This window comes from Coregonus lavaretus (genome assembly GCF_964263955.1).
Source record: "Coregonus lavaretus genome assembly, chromosome: 15".
NCBI lineage: Eukaryota > Metazoa > Chordata > Actinopteri > Salmoniformes > Salmonidae > Coregonus > Coregonus lavaretus.
This window is the reverse complement of record NC_140002.1, coordinates 28849991-28864119: the sequence shown is the minus strand read 5'-3', so window position 1 is coordinate 28864119 and position 14129 is coordinate 28849991. Positions and strand designations below refer to the sequence as shown.

General features: G+C 42.2%; 1 long non-coding RNA gene across 1 annotated transcript in view; it reads left to right on the top strand.

Annotated features, from left to right (window-relative positions):
• The window catches only part of LOC311142748, a 49383-nt gene extending 38039 nt beyond the window's left edge, over positions 1-11344 (top strand). The window contains exons 4-5 of the long non-coding RNA XR_014614376.1: positions 9382-9462; positions 9651-11344. This is a non-coding gene — a long non-coding RNA (uncharacterized lncRNA). The remainder of the gene's footprint in view (positions 1-9381; positions 9463-9650) is intronic.
• The last annotated feature ends 2785 nt before the right edge of the window (positions 11345-14129 follow it).

The window sequence follows — 14129 nt, the reverse complement described above, 5'->3', positions numbered from 1 at the left end:
TGCCTTGGGGCTGTTTTTCTGCAAAGGGACCAGGACGACTGATCCGTGTAAAGGAAAGAATGAATGGGGCCATGTATCGTGAGATTTTGAGTGAAAACCTCCTTCCATCAGCAAGGGCATTGAAGATGAAACGTGGCTGGGTCTTTCAGCATGACAATGATCCCAAACACACCGCCCGGGCAACGAAGGAGTGGCTTCGTAAGAAGCATTTCAAGGTCCTGGAGTGGCCTAGCCGGTCTCCAGATCTCAACCCCATAGAAAATCTTTGGAGGGCGTTGGAAGTCCGTGTTGCCCAGCGACAGCCCCAAAACATCACTGCTCTAGAGGAGATCTGCATGGAGGAATGGGCCAAAATACCAGCAACAGTGTGTGAAAACCTTGTGAAGACTTACAGAAAACGTTTGACCTGTGTCATTGCCAACAAAGGGTATATAACAAAGTATTGAGAAACCTTTGTTATTGACCAAATACTTATTTTCCACCATAATTTGCAAATAAATTCATTAAAAATCCTACAATGTGATTTTCTGGATTTTTTTTCTCAGTTTGTCTGTCATAGTTGACGTGTACCTATGATGAAAATTACAGGCCTCTCTCATCTTTTTAAGTGGGAGAACTTGCACAATTGGTGGCTGACTAAATACTTTTTTTCCCCACTGTATATGGGGGATACAACCTTCCCAGCGCTGCAGATTTTGCTGCGAAGAGACAGAGCCATTAGATCATTTATATAAATACAATATGGATGGTGTTAAGAGCTAGATGGGAGGTGTTGAATGGAGCTGAAGGGTGGGACTAATAACAACAAGATAACTAATGTAAAATATACTGTGTCTGTAAAATGTATATAAAAAAAGAATCATCCCTTTTTCAGGACCCTGTCTTTCAAAGATAATTCTTAAAAATCCAAATAACTTCACAGATCTTCATTGTAAAGGGTTTAAACACTGTTTCCCATGCTTGTTCAATGAACCATAAACAATTAATGAACATGCACCTGTGGAACGGTCGTTAAGACACTAACAGCTTACAGACGGTAGGCAATTAAGGTCACAGTCATGAAAACGTAGGACACTAAAGAGGCCTTTCTACTGACTCTGAAAAACACCAAAAGAAAGATGCCCAGGGTGCCTGCTCATCCGCGTGAACGTGCCTTAGGCATGCTGCAAGGAGGCATGAGGACTGCAGATGTGGCCAGGGCAATAAATTGCAATGTCCGTACTGTGAGACGCCTAAGACAGCGCTACAGGACGGACAGCTGATCGTCCTTGCAGTGGCAGACCCCGTGTAACAACACCTGCACAGGATCGGTATATCCGAACATCACACCTGCGGGACAGGTACAGGATGGCAACAACAACTGCCCGAGTTACACCAGGAACGCACAATCCCTTTATCAGTGCTCAGACTGTCCGCAATAGGCTGAGAGAGGCTGGACTGAGGGCTTGTAGGCCTGTTGTAAGGCAGGTCCTCACCAGACATCACCGGCAACAATGTCGCCTATGGGCACAAACCCACCGTCGCTGGACCAGACAGGACTGGCAAAAAGTGCTCTTCACTGACGAGTCGCGGTTTTGTCTCACCAGGGGTGATGGTCGGATTCGCGTTTATCGTCGAAGGAATGAGCGTTATACCGAGGCCTGTACTCTGGAGCGGGATCAATTTGGAGGTGGAGGGTCCGTCATGGTCTGGGGGCGGTGTGTCACAGCATCATCGGCCTGAGCTTGTTGTCATTGCAGGCAATCTCAACGCTGTGCGTTACAGGGAAGACATCCTCCTCCCTCATGTGGTACCCTTCCTGCAGGCTCATCCTGACATGACCCTCCAGCATGACAATGCCACCAGCCATACTGCTCATTCTGTGCGTGATTTCCTGCAAGACAGGAATGTCAGTGTTCTGCCATGGCCAGCGAAGAGCCCGGATCTCAATCCCATTGAGCACATCTGGGACCTGTTGGATCGGACGGTGAGGGCTAGGGCCATTCCCCCCAGAAATGTCCGGTAACTTGCAGGTGCCTTGGTGGAAGAGTGGGGTAACATCTCACAGCAAGAACTGGCAAATATAGTGCAATCAATTAAGAGGAAATGCACTGCAGTACTTAATGCAGCGGGTGGCCACACGAGATACTGACTGTTACTTTTGATTTTGACCCCCCCCCTTTGTTCAGGGACACATTATTCAATTTCTGTTAGTCACATGCCTGTGGAACTTGTTCAGTTTATGTCTGTTGTTGAATCTTGTTATGTTCGTACAAATATTTACACATGTTAAGTTTGCAGAAAATAAACGCAGTTGACAGTGAGAGGACGTTTCTTTTTTTGCTGAGTGTAGGTTCAGAACTTTTGTGAAACAGCACAGTTAAACATTTATGGCAAATAGAAATAAAACTGGATGGACATCAGACATAGATGGTAGAGGAAGGACGGGACTAAAAACAAACATAATATAACTATTGTAAAATAGATTGTGTCCGTCAAATGTATATAGGATGTAGAAGCTGGAAGTAGAAGCCTAAGTGTTGTTCATTAGTTTACTCCAATTAGGGGAGGGGTGGTAGGCTTAGTGGAAAATATATTTTTAAAAGATATGTGTGTATATATACAGTACCAGTCAAAAGTTTGGACACACCTACTCATTCCAGCGTTTTCCTTTATTTTTTAAAACTATTTTTTACATTGTAGAATAATAGTGAAGACATCAAAACTATTGAAATAACATCAGATGCTGTGGTAACCATGCTGGTTAAGTGTGCCTTGAATTCTAAATCAATCACAGACAGTGACACCAGCAAAGCACCCCCACACCATGCCACCTCCTCCTTCATGCTTTACGGTGGGAAATACACATGCAGAGATAATCCGTTCACCCACACCGCATTTCACAAAGCCACGGTGGTTGGAACCAAAAATCTCCAAATTGGACCAAAGACAAATTTCCACCGGTCTAATGTCCATTGCTCGTATTTCTTGGCCCTAGCAAGTCTCTTGTTATTGGTGTCCTTTAGTACTGGTTTCTTTGCAGCAATTCGACCATGAAGGCCTGATTCACACAGTGTCCTCTGAACAGTTGATGTTGAGATGTGTCTGTTACTTGAAGCATTTATTTGAGCTGCAATTTCTGAGGCTGGTAACTCTAAACAACTTATCCTCTGCAGCAGAGGTAACTCTGGATCTTCCTTTCCTGTGGCGGTCCTCATGAGAGCCAGTTTCATCATAGCGCTTGATGGTTTTTGCAACTGCACTTGAATTCGGAACATTCTTGAAATGTTCCGTATTGACTGACCTTCATGTCTTAAAGTAATGATGGACTGTTGTTTCTCTTTGCTTATTTGAGCTGTTCTTGCCATAAAATGGACTTGGTCTTTTACCACAACACAACTGATTGGCTCAAACACATTAAGAAGGAAATACATTCCACAAAATAACTTTTAAGAAGGCACACCTGTTAATTGAAATGCATTCCAGGTGACTCATCTCATGAAGCTGGTTGAGAGAATGCCAAGAGTGTCCAAAGCTGTCATCAAGGCAAAGGGTGGCTATTTGAAGAATCTCAAATATAGAATACACTTTTTTGGTTACTACATGGTTCCATATGTGTTATTTCAAAGTTTTGATGTCTTCACTATTATTCTATAATGTAAATATAAAGAAAAACCCTTGAATGAGTAGGTGTGTCCAAACTTTTGACTGGTAGTGTATGAATATACACTGCTCAAAAAAATAAAGGGAACACTTAAACAACACAATGTAACTCCAAGTCAATCACACTTCTGTGAAATCAAACTGTCCACTTAGGAAGCAACACTGATTGACAATAAATTTCACATGCTGTTGTGCAAATGGAATAGACAACAGGTGGAAATTATAGGCAATTAGCAAGACACCCCCAATAAAGGACTGGTTTTGCAGGTGGTGACCACAGACCACTTCTCAGTTCCTATGCTTCCTGGCTGATGTTTTGGTCACTTTTGAATGCTGGCGGTGCTTTCACTCTAGTGGTAGCATGAGACGGAGTCTACAACCCACACAAGTGGCTCAGGTAGTGCAGCTCATCCAGGATGGCACATCAATGCGAGCTGTGGCAAGAAGGTTTGCTGTGTCTGTCAGCGTAGTGTCCAGAGCATGGAGGCGCTACCAGGAGACAGGCCAGTACATCAGGAGACGTGGAGGAGGCCGTAGGAGGGCAACAACCCAGCAGCAGGACTGCTAGCTCCGCCTTTATGCAAGGAGGAGCAGGAGGAGCACTGCCAGACCCTGCAAAATGACCTCCAGCAGGCCACAAATGTGCATGCGTCTGCTCAAACGGTCAGAAACAGACTCCATGAGGGTGGTATGAGGGCCCAACGTCCACAGGTAGGCGTTGTGCTTACAGGCCGTTTGGCATTTGCCAGAGAACACCAAGATTGGCAAATTCGCCACTGGCGCCCTGTGCTCTTCACAGATGAAAGCAGGTTCACACTGAGCACATGTGACAGACGTGACAGAGTCTGGAGACGCCGTGGAGAACGTTCTGCTGCCTGCAACATCCTCCAGCATGACCGGTTTGGCGGTGGATCAGTCATGGTGTGGGGTGGCATTTCTTTGGTGGGCCGCACAGCCCTCCATGTGCTCGCCAGAGGTAGCCTGACTGCCATTAGGTACCGAGATGAGATCCTCAGACCCCTTGTGAGACCATATGCTGGTGCGGTTGGCCCTAGGTTCCTCCTAATGCAAGACAATGCTAGACCTCATGTGGCTGGAGTGTGTCAGCAGTTCCTGCAAGAGGAAGGCATTGATGCTATGGACTGGCTCGCCCGTTCCCCAGACCTGAATCCAATTGAGCACATCTGGGACATCATGTCTCGCTCCATCCACCAACGCCACGTTGCACCACAGACTGTCCAGGAGTTGGCGGATGCTTTAGTCCAGGTCTGGGAGGAGATCCCTCAGGAGACCATCCGCCACCTCATCAGGAGCATTCCCAGGCGTTGTAGGGAGGTCATACAGGCACGTGAAGGCCACACACACTACTGAGCCTCATTTTGACTTGTTTTCAGGACATTACATCAAAGTTGGATCAGCCTGTAGTGTGGTTTTCCACTTTAATTTTGAGGGTGACTCCAAATCCAGACCTCCATGGGTTGATATATTTGATTTCCATTGATCATTTTTGTGTGATTTTGTTGTCAGCACATTCAACTATGTAAAGAAAAAAGTATTTAATAAGATTATTTCATTCATTCAGATCTAGGATGTGTTATTTTAGTGTTCCCTTAATTTTTTTGAGCAGTGTGTGTGTGTTTGTGTGTGTGTGTGTATGTATATATGTATATATATATATATATATATATATATATATATATATATATATATATATATATATATATATATATATATATATATATATATATATATATATATATACAGTAAATTTGGAAAATATTCAGACCCTTGACTTTTTCCACATTTTGTTACTTTACAGCCTTATTTTAAAATTGATTGAATTGTTTCCCCCCCCCTCATCAATCTACACACAATACCCCATAATGACAAATCCAAAACAGGTTTTTAGACATTTTTGCTAATTTATTAGAAATAAAATAACTGAAATATCACATTTACATCAGTACTTTGTTGAAGCACCTTTGGCAGTGATTACAGCCTCGAGCCTTCTTTGGTATGTCGCTACAAGCTTGGCACACCTGTATTTGGGGAGTTCCTTCCATTCTTCTCTGCAGATCCTCTAAATCTCTGTCAGGTCACTCCAGAGATGTTCGATCGGATTCAAGTCTGGGCTCTGGCTGGCCCACTCAAGGACATTCAGAGACTTGTCCCGAAGCCACTCCTGCGTTGTCTTGGCTGTGTGCTTAGGGTCGTTGTCCTGTAGGAAGGTGAACCTTGGCCCCAGTCTGAGGTCCTGAGCAATCTGGAGCAGGTTTTCATCAAGGATCTCTCTGTACTTTGCTCCGTTCATCTTTCCCTCGATCCTGACTAGTCTACCAGTCCCTGCTGCTGAAAAACATCCCCACAACATGATGCTGCCACCACCATGCTTCACCATAGGGATGGGGCCAGGTTTCCTCCAGACATGACGCTTGGCATTCAGGCTAAATAGTTTAATCTTGGTTTCATCAGACCAGAGAATCTTGTTTCTCATGGTCTGAGAGTCTTTTAGGTGCCTTTTGGCAAACTCCAAGCAGGCTGTCATGTGCCTTTTACTGAGGAGTGGCTTCATCTGGCCACTCTACAATAAAGGCCTGATTGGTGGAGTTCTGCAGAGATTGCTTCTCCCATCTCCACAGATTAACTCTGCAGCTCTGTCAGAGTGACCATCGGGTTCTTGGTCACCTCCCTGACCAAGGCCCTTCTCCCCCGATTGCTCAGTTTGGCCGGGTGGCCAGCTCTAGGAAGAGTCTTGGTGGTTTCAAACTATTTCCATTTAACTGATGGAGGCCACTGTGTTCTTGGGGACCTTCAATGCTGCAGACATGTTTTGGTACCCTTCCCCAGATCTTTGCCTCAACACAATCCTGTCCCAGAGCTCTACGGACAATTCCTTCGACCTCATGGCTTGGTTTTTGCTCTGACATTAACTGTCAACTGTGGGACCTTATATAGACAGTTGTGTGCCTTTCCAATCAATTGAATTTACCACAGGTGGACTCCATTCAAGTTGTAGAAACATCTCAAGGATGATTAATGGAAACAGGATGCACCTGAGCTCAATTTTGAGTCTCATAGCAAAGGGTCTGAATACTTATGTATATAAGGTATTTCTGTTTTTTATGTTGAATAAATTAGCTAACATTTCTAAAAACCTGTTTTCACTTTGTCATTATAGGTTGTGTGTAGATGGATGAGGAATTTGTTTTATTTAATCCATTTTAGAATAAGGCTGTAACGTGTGGAAAATGTCAAGGGGTCTGAATGCACCGTCTGTTTGTATGTAAATATATGGGGGATTGGAAATGATGCAGACAATGACATTGATGGAAGCTACAATCTATCTGTAATATTAAAGCTGATCTACCCAACAAGCACAGCACTTACACAAATGACTGATGATTGGCTGAGAGAAATTGATAATAAAAATAATGTGTGGACTGTTTTGTTAGACTTCAGTGCGCCTTTTGACATTATCCATCATAGTCTGCTGCTGGAAAAACTTGTGTTATGGCTTTACACCCCCTACTATATTGTGGATAAAGAGCTACCTGTCTAACAGAACACAGAGGCTGTTCTTTAATGGAAGCATCTCCAACATAATCCAGGTAGAATCAGGAATTCCCCAGGGCAGCTGCCTAGGCCCTTTACTTTTTTCAATCTTTATAAACGACATGCCACTGGCTTTGAGTAAAGACTGTGTGTATGTATGCGGATGACTCAACACTATACACGTCAGCTACTACAGCGACTGAAATGACTGCAACACTTAGTTTCAGAATGGGTAGCAAGGAATAAGTTAGTTGTGAATATTTCAACAACTAAAAGCATTGTATTTGGGACAAATCATTCACTAAACCCTAAACCTCTTGTGGAATTTGAGCAAGTTGAGGTCACTAAACTGCTTGGAGTAACCCTGGATTGTAAACTGTCATGGTCAAAACATATTGATACAACAGCAGCTAAGATGGCGAGAAGTCTGTCCATAATAAAGCACTGCTCTACCTTCTTAACAGCACTATCAACAAGGCAGGTCCTACAGGCCCTAGTTTTGATCAATCAAAGTATGCCTGTGTGTGTTTCGTAAACAGGGGAGTTCCTCACACCTTGGATAAAAATGTAGCGTTCAGAGCTCTAGTCTGCATATACAGTGCATTCGGAAAGTATTCAGACCCCTTTACTTGTTCCACATTTTGTTACGTTACAGCCTTATTCTAAAATTGATTAAATATTTTTTTTTCATCAATCTACACACAATACCCCATACTGACAAAGCAGAAACTGGTTTTTAGACATTTTTGCAAATGTATTAAAAAAATATATACTTAAACATTTACATAAATATTCAGACTGTTTACTCAGTACTTTGTTGAAGCACCTTTGGCAGTGATTACAGCCTTGAGTCTTCTTGGGTATGATGCTACAAGCTTGGAACACCTGTATTTGGGGAGTTTCTCCCATTCTTCTCTGCAGATCCTTTCAAGCTTTGTCTGGTTGGATGGGGAGCGTCGCTGCACAGCTATTTTCAGGTCTCTCCAGAGATGTTTAGTCGGGTTCAAGTCCGGGTTCTGGCTGGGCCACTCAAGGACATTCAGAGACTTGTCCCGAAGCCCCTCCTGCATTCTCTTGGCTGTGTGCTTAGGGTAGTTGGCCTGTTGGAAAGTGAACCTTCGCCCCAGTCTGAGGTCCTGAGCGATCTGGAGCAGGTTTTCATCAAGGATCTCTCTGTACTTTGCTGCGTTCATCTTTCCCTCGATTCTGACTAGTCTACCAGTCCCTGCCTCTGAAAAACATCCCCACAGCATGATGCTGCCGCCACCACCCTGCCATGATGGCAGGTTTCCTCCAGACGTGACGCTTGGCATTCAGGCCAAAGAGTTCAATCTTGGTTTCATCAGACCAGAGAATTTAGTTTCTCATGGTCTGAGAGTCCATTAGGTGCCTTTTGGCAAACTCCAAGCGGGCTGTCATGTGCCTTTTACTGAGAAGTGGCTTCATCTGGCCACTCTACCATAAATACCTAATTGGTGGAGTGCTGCAGAGATGGTTGTCCTTCTGGAAGGTTCTCCCATCTCCACAGAGGAACTCTGGAGCTCTGTCAGAGTGACCATCAGGTTCTTGGTCACCTCCCTGACCAAGGCCCTTCTCCCCCGATGGCTCAGTTTGGCCGGGTGGCCAGCTCTAGGAAAAGTCTTGGTGGTTCCAAACCCTTCCCCAGATCTGTGCCTCAACACAATCCTGTCTCGGAGCTCTATGGACAATTTGGACTTCATGGCTTGGTTTTTGCTCTGACATGCACTGTCAACTGTGGGACCTTATATAGACAGGTGTGTGCTTTTCCAAATCATGTACAATCAATTGAATTTACCCCAGGTGGACTCCAATCAAGTTGTGGAAACATCTCAAGGATGATCAATGGAAACAGGATGCACCTGAGCTTAATTTCGAGTCTCATAGCAAAGTGTCTGAATACTTATGTAAATAAGGTATTTCTGTTTTAGTTTTTTATAAATTTGCACACATTTCTAAAAACCTGTTTTCACTTTGTCGTTATGAGGTGTTGTGTGTAGATTGATGAGGAAAACAATTAATTTAATCCATTTTAGAATAAGGCTGTAACGTAACAAAATGTGGAGAAAGGGAAGGTGCCTTAATACTTTCGGAATGCACTTTGTATGTGAATTTATTGTGCTGCCTGCTGGGTCGTTTCCATGCCATTGTGTTGTTTTTATCTTTCAGGCTGGGATTATTAGGATGACTGTTACCTGGGCAACATGGCCAGTCGTTTCTTCACTTTGTTTTTACTCTATGCAACAGGAGGTGAGCAGATTTGAATATTCTTTGCACACATATACTCACACACATTTGACACACTACTTTGCACTATCCCATATACTCACAATTGAAACAGATCTACTGGATATGATAGGATGGGACAAAATCCATAAAAACTCTGAATGAGCATTATTATTATTTATTTATATTTAAAACATACAATCTACTTGCAGTGAAGCCGCTCAACATCTACATCGCATTAGTCATCTAACAGACTCCCATCCAGAGCGACCTACAGAAGCAACCAGGGTCAACGCCCTGCTCAAGGGCATGTCAACAGATCTCCCATAAGGTCAAAAACGGGGACCCGAATCAGCGACCCATCAGCCACCGGCCCAAGCTCCCAACCGCCAGGCCACCAGCCCTCCAAGATCCCCCCCCAAAGTTCCCCAAGAGCTGTCCCTCAACAACCTGCATGGCATCAGCCTCAGGCAAACAGGCATTAGCTGTAACAACACTGCCCCTCAGTGTCATTCAAACTTACTTTTTGTCATGTTTTATTTTGACTTTATTTTTTGACTTTTATCTTTGACCGTCATTCTATCCCCCGCCCAGCAACTCCACTCCCACTTGTCTCCAATTCCACATCCCAACCCTCAGCTTCCCTAAGCCCATCCCACCTATCTCTGCTGGCCACCCTCTTCGGATTTCTACGCACCATATATCTTTCAACTATTCTGTGATGTTTAACATACAATTTGAATCTATGGAATCGAATAGAATAGAATTCACAGTTAGCGAGTTGAAGATAAATACTTTTACTAAGAGTATTAGTATATTAGTAATTGACTGACCCGGTCTCTCCAGATCTCCCAACAATACTATTTCTAGGGTCAATTTTAGATCAGTGTTATGCATTTTCAGGCATTCCTGAACCTGAGGCCAGAAAAAGGCTACCTGAGGACAATACCAAAACAAATGGATTCTGTATCCTCACAACAAAATCTGCAGAGCTGCGATGATTGTATGCCCCAAATATTCAACATTTTGTTGGTGGCAAGAATTCTGTACAATAATTTTAGCTGAAAAACACAAAGTCTTGACTCTTGCGTCATTTTATATATCAACTTGTACACCCTGTATCATGGAATCGGTACATCAAAAATCTCTTCCCAAATATTTTGCAATCTGTATGGCACAGCTGTCAACATCCTGGTCCTCAAATGAAACTGGTATGCTTTCCTATTTAAGCTATTTTTATTCCTCTGCCAGTTTTGATCCTATATTGGGCAGACAGACCAGTTCCCTACTTCCTCCGGCTGCCACCTGCCTCCTCCATTTTTGGGGTAATGCTGTAATCAATTGGTTGTAATCTTGGATTGAGCAGACCTTCCCATACAATTCTGATAACTCCATGGAAACATAACTCTACCATTCCAATTTACAATATCATTTAAAAACAAAATACCCTTTTCAAACATCCTTTCCATAAATACAGGTATTTTATCAACCAGCACATTTGAGTTCAGCCATAATATTTGATTATTTTATGAGCATTTCACTGAATGAGCATGAGAACCCAGCTCAATGCATAATTTATCTCAGCAGCTTAACTGATATGTGTCACGCCCTGGCTCTGGGACTCTGTTATGTTGAGCCAGGGTGTGTTGTTTCTATGTGTTTTGTTTCTAGGTTCTTTATCTAGTTATTTGTTTCTATGTTGGCCGGTGTGGTTCTCAATCAGAGGCAACGTGAATCAGCTGTTGCTTGTTGTCTCTGATTGGGAACCATACTTAGGCAGCCTGTTTGGCCACAGTGTTTGTGGGATCTTGTTCCGTTTGGTTTGTGTAACCGTAGGACTTCACGTTTCGTATCGTTTGTTGTTTTGTTCGTTGTGTTGTACATTCAATAAATATTATGTACGCATATCACGCTGCGCCTTGGCCCGCTTCTTCTCAGGACGATCGTGACAATATGACTGGCTTCATCTGCTCATATGCTCTCGTTTGGGAGTGATTAAAGCTGTTAATTTAACTCTGAGGCCTTCTCATGTTTATCACAGCCATGCAGAGACATCCAGGAGATGGGTGCAAGTCTCTAATTTAACACGCCTAATGGATATGGCTTTACATTGACTATACCAGACTATATTACCTCCTGCTTTAGGAAACTTTGAGTCAGGTCTCATCCTTAGGATAATAATTACCTATCAATTGTATACTCACCTTACAGATAATAAAAACCTATCTGATTCATTCCTAACTAATGTGGTTAAAACTTAATTATTTGAATAACAATTTCTACTGGCTGTTAACTGGTGACGGTGGGATCACGCAATATGTTTTAATAACTATGAGTAAGATACAATAGAAAACAAGTTGAGTCAAAAATATTTCACAAATGTATGAGATTTATTTAGCTAAAAGTGAATAAAAATCATTTCTCCATAGAGTAACAAAAAGGACAGCCAAATAGAGTAATGAATGATCTCCTCAGAGTGTAAACAGACCCATGACTCCAAACACCTGAGACTGTTTGAGGAACGTGTTCTATCGACAGAACAATGAGCCAAGATGGTTCTCTATGTTTACTCTTCTGAAGGTGTGGTACTTGCAACAAACAACCCAAGAATGTAGAAAACTTTAAAGAACACAGATTTCCAATGCAAGACATGATTCATTGGGTCGTTCCACAAAATGAGTCCCTTTTTGCGTCCCTTTGATATTTTAAATAGAAATTGTGCACCAATATTGAATTATAATATTAAAAGCCTGTTATATTAAATGAAGTACCTTTATTATAGACCATTGACATTTCAATAAATACATTTTTTTATATGAATAAAGTCTTGCTAAAGTGCCAAGATTCAGCATTTTGACATGTCCCTCTGTGCACTCTGTGACTTCTAAGAAGATTTTAATCCACTTAACCCAACACTTCTTAAAGTTTCACCATCATTGTAAAGCTATTTTGTGGTTTTGACAAAGTCATTTCTGAAGATGATTATTTATTTAATGTGATTAGTAAGGTAAAAAAACAACAACAACAACCTGTCCCTCATTTTAAGGTCAACCCTGTTACGTGAATTGAACTCTTATTTTAATATGGTGATTTTTTTTCTTCCAAAAACAAACATTGTACATCTAATAGTCAAATCATAGTCTGGTATTTTGTGGTGGAAAACTGAGTGGGTCGAATATAACACATCAACCCTGTGACCCATAGATAAACAGGCTAGAAATGAATGCAAGCTTTTTGTGAAACTTGCATTCAATTGCCCCTCCCTGTTGCACACAACAAGCTTCCGTTCCCCCCTGTCACATGGGGATTTATGGCTGATTTTAAGATGAAATCGTCAACCCTGTTACAGTCAACCCTGTTACTTTATTGGGCACTTAATAGGCACTTACTATAGTCATTTTCTTTACCCTCTTGAGATGGGAAAACATGTTTCTTATTAAGTTGAACATGTGCTCTTTATGACAGAATGTTAAAATTAGGCAAAATAAAACTATTTTTTTACACTAACCAAAAGGGACTCATATCATGGAATGACCCAATTACTCTAGTGAACAGAATAATCTTAGTGTTTATTGGTTTTCCCCTCAGTTAAAGCCAAAAACAACAATCGTCACCACTTTCACAACTATTTCAACTTTTATAACTCTGCAGTGAATGTTCGTCTTCAACAAATTGAACCTAAGAATTCACAAATATCTCTCAAATACAACAAATGATATATGGATAATCATGATCTCCACCCCCAACCATGAACTCTCCTCTCCTCTCCTCTCCTCTCCTCTCCTCTCCTCTCCTCTCCTCTCCTCTCCTCTCCTCTCCTCTCCTCTCCTCTCCTCTCCTCTCCTCTTCAGGAGTCCCAAAGCTGGAGCCCCTGAATGCGGCTGTGCTGCAGGGCTCAGAGGCCCGGTTCAACGTTAGCCTGTCTGAGGTCTGGGTGTCCATGTCCTGGATGCTTAATTTACTGCAGTGGGCTAAATAAGGGTCACACAGAGTGATTCTTAGTAATCTTAAACAAATCTACTTTGAAACAAAAGTGTACACCTCACACACATGGTTATTGGCTTAAAAAAAAAGAAGACACCTGTACCATGTCAAAATGTATTCAATTTTGAGTTTGCATCCCAATATTACACTATATACATCACAGAAGACTGAAATACAGTACCAGTCAAAAGTTTGGACACACCTACTCAAGGGTTTTTCTTTGTTTGTACTATTTTTTACATTGTGGAATAATAGTGAAGACATCAAAACTATGAAATAACACATATGGAATCATGTAGCAATAAAAAAGTGTTACATTGAAATGTATTTTATATTTGAGATTCTTCAAATAGCCACCCTTTGCCCTGATGACAGCTTTGCACACTCTTGGCATTCTCTCCACCAGCTTCATGAGGTAGTCACCTGGAATGCATTTAAATTAACAGGTGTGCCTTGTTAAAAGTTAATTTGTGGAATTTCTTTCCTTCTTAATGCGTTTGAGACAATCAGTTGTGTTGTGACAAGGTAAGGGGGTATACAGAAGATAGCACTATTTGGTAAAAGACCAAGTCAATATTATGGCAAGAACAGCTTTAATAAGCAAAGAGAAACGACAGTCCATCATTACTTTAAGACATGAAGATCAGTCAATACGAAAAACGTTTAATGTTTCTTCAAGTGCAGTCGCAAAAACCATCAAGCGCTAT